The sequence below is a fragment of the Mus musculus genome, chromosome 14 (genome assembly GCF_000001635.26).
Source record: "Mus musculus strain C57BL/6J chromosome 14, GRCm38.p6 C57BL/6J".
In the NCBI taxonomy this organism is placed as follows: domain Eukaryota; kingdom Metazoa; phylum Chordata; class Mammalia; order Rodentia; family Muridae; genus Mus; species Mus musculus.
Genome location: NC_000080.6, coordinates 109,564,876 through 109,568,048, shown reverse-complemented (window position 1 = coordinate 109,568,048; position 3,173 = coordinate 109,564,876). Strand labels below are relative to the sequence as shown.

Genomic DNA, 3,173 nt, shown 5'->3' with positions numbered 1-3,173 from the left:
TGTATTTGTGGTCCTGTGCTATATAAGAAATCAGACAAACAAGCCACAGGAAACAAGCCAGTCAATAGCATTCTTCATAGCCTCTGTTTCAGGTCCTGATTTCATTCCTAACTTGAGCTCCTGCCCTGGCTTCCATCTATTATAGGCTTTGAATTGAGACCTATAAGTTGTTCTATTTGACATCTGTATACAAATAGTCTACTGAGGTGGTGACAGACAGTATAAGAAGAGTTCAGGGTCATTATAGATTGATACTAGCATTGTGTTTACTTTAAAATATATATGTGTGTGTGTAAACCAAAATTTGTGTATTACATTCATAAAAAATTGATGATGTTTTAGATAATGAGGCAATTTGTTAAAATTTTGTCCATGATGTTTTCACCATGGTTCATCATGAAGAATGATCATTTACAAGTTCTAGGAAAACAGCCACATTATCGTTAAGAAAAAATGTTCAAATAAATGTGAAAATAGATAGTAGTTGAAATCTTGCTCTTTCCCCCAATATACACTTCCCCAAATACATGAAGCTATTTATGAATACATGTATATTAAACAAGTAGGAAAATTAAAGAGGAGAGAGAAAGAGAGAGAGAGAGAGAGAGAGAGAGAGAGAGAGAGAGAGAGAAAGATAGAGAGAGAGAAAGATAGAGAATATCAATAGTCTCATCGGAAAAAAAAGAGCAAATGAATGTAGTCTGCGCGGAAATTTTCATATTTGTTTCTATGGAAAGGTTGGAGGATTAGTTAGTCTAAGAATGCTTAGCCACACCTCAAACTGTCTGACTCAAATGTTTTTATCCTTCTAAACATATGCCTAATTCCACCTACAATTATTTTAAAGATATACAGTAAGTCAGCTGAAAAGAGATGTAGGGTATGGTGCTAAGGCCTTCCACCACCCTTGGCCATAGCACTGATGAGTGAGTTGCTCAATGGTGGTGGTTAGGACCTGCTAGTAAGTCTTCTCCAGGAAGTTCTTGTAGCACCTAAGGCATTGCTGGTACTCCACCTCGAAGTCAGTCATTGCCATAGTTGGTATCTTCAATAATGAGTTGTTTCTGTGGATCATAGCTCCCAAGTAGCTCAATTTCAGAAGTTTTTAACTTGATTACTTTTCTATTCAAATCTCCCAGATTGCTTTCATCCATACATAGTATATAATTGAATGTGGCAAAGTCTTCTCCTGTAATCTGTCTTGAGTTATGGACTGTGTTAATGCCATGATTTCTTTGGCAGCTGACAGCTCTTGGGTCTGGGGACCAGCCCATGTTCCTTCCAGTTGGAGTCGGCACAGCTGTCCATGGCTGGATTATCTGAAACCCTTTAATCAGTTACCAATTTTCTGAACACTGCTTCTGCAATGGGTGAGTGGCAAATGTTATTGAGACACATGAACAGCACTGACTTGGATCCAACCTCTGACATGCTTCAGTGCGAATCCTCTAAAATAACATTCTAATTTATAAATGCCAGGACAAATAGCAAGCCATCAATTGTTTCAAAGAATGTTAGTTGATTATTTTCACTACTGATTGGGAAAGTTCTGCACATATTTGTTTTACAATTTTGAACTTCATTATAGCCTATAATTATGCATTATGAATTGTGTGATTTTTAAATGATATTTCTTTCTAAATTTTTTAACCAATATAGAAAGAGGGTTTTTAAAATTTATTTTCTTGAATATTACATCCCAAGAGAGTCTAAGTCTTCCCTTACTTACAGTCCTTACTTAAGTCTCCCTTCCTCTACATCTCTCTTCCTAGTTCCTTGTCTACCAAATAGTGCTATTTTTAGTAAACTCTACCTCTAACTCTGCTTTGTACTGTATGCATACAAACATACTGTTTGTATGTTTTAGTTGCTGCAATGATAATAATTTGGTTGAGATAGATCTTAACTGCCATTGTAAACACTCCATTTATACATGTGAACTAAGGTTAACATGTATGCATACAAACATTATAAAGGAAGGTTATAATCATATACACATACATGAAAGCCTGTAAGAAATTTAAAGATTCGTTGGTCAAAGTTAGTACATATTTATATTAAGGTAGAGAAAACAATGAGATACCAAATTTGTACCCATTTAAAAAATTGGCTGTGAGACTTCAGACACATTGCTTCTCATTCAAAATACTTAGGTATATTCACAAAACATTTTTCTCTATCTAAATTAAAATAAGCTGTACGCATATTTACATGCAAACACAAAGCATACAAAAAATTCAGAAAATTTTCAGAAAAATTGGAAAACTTGTTAGAAATATTTTGTGATTTAGGATGAATCAGAATATTATGGGGCTAATACATCGTATAGTAATTGACATGCCAGTCAATTCCCTAATTCCAGTTGGACTATCAGAGCCTATCTATGAAGTCTATCTTGTCTTCAGTGAGATGCAGGGCCTGAGTTTACTTCATTTACCTTTTCAGTGATTTTTTTTTCCTTAAGCCAGAGATAGAGCCAATAAAGACTTTTTCCCCCTCAGTAGATGAATTAATGGATTCACTGTTTCCAGTCTTTGGTTCTTTTCCAAACACCAATAAAATGATATTAAATTCTCTCACTGTGTGTTGAAAACATTCTGAGAGAAATGGTTGAAGTATCTTCTTTGCTCTGACTTTTTGTCTTGTTAGCTCTTTACACTGCATCAACATTTACATCTTTTCCTCACAGTATAATTAACACATCTGTAGGTTTCAATGCTTTTCTCTGGCTGATCATCTGCTCTGAGGTCTGTATGCATTTAAATGTCGTATTTTTTGTTCTCCTTTCACTGTTTTCTTTAGAAAGCTTGATGCTTCTTTGAAGACTCTACTCAGGCAGTATCTCTCACCATCCCCTAACTATATAGTCTCATTGTGCTGCTATGCATTTTCTGCATGATTAAGTATCAGCCAAAGATCCTCTTCTGTTACTTAATACTGAAGTATGCATAGTTACTTTCTTAACCTGGTTCACAGGGTAAATTAGAGTTCATGCAAAATTAGCACCTAAAGCCAAGTGTATACTTTCTTTCATTATTTCCTGACATAGCTAAGATAAACTATGATTAAACTATTCAACTCAAGTCCCATTTCCGTCTCAATACTAAAAGATAAGTAAGTCACTTCATCTAAAAGTGTTAAGGGTGTCAACCCAGAATCAGAGTTTCAGGTGG

General features: G+C 35.0%; 1 pseudogene; it reads right to left on the bottom strand.

Moving 5' to 3' along the window:
* Positions 1-958: 958 nt before the first annotated feature.
* Gm7313 lies at positions 959-1,431 on the bottom strand (annotated as a pseudogene).
* Positions 1,432-3,173: the final 1,742 nt, after the last annotated feature.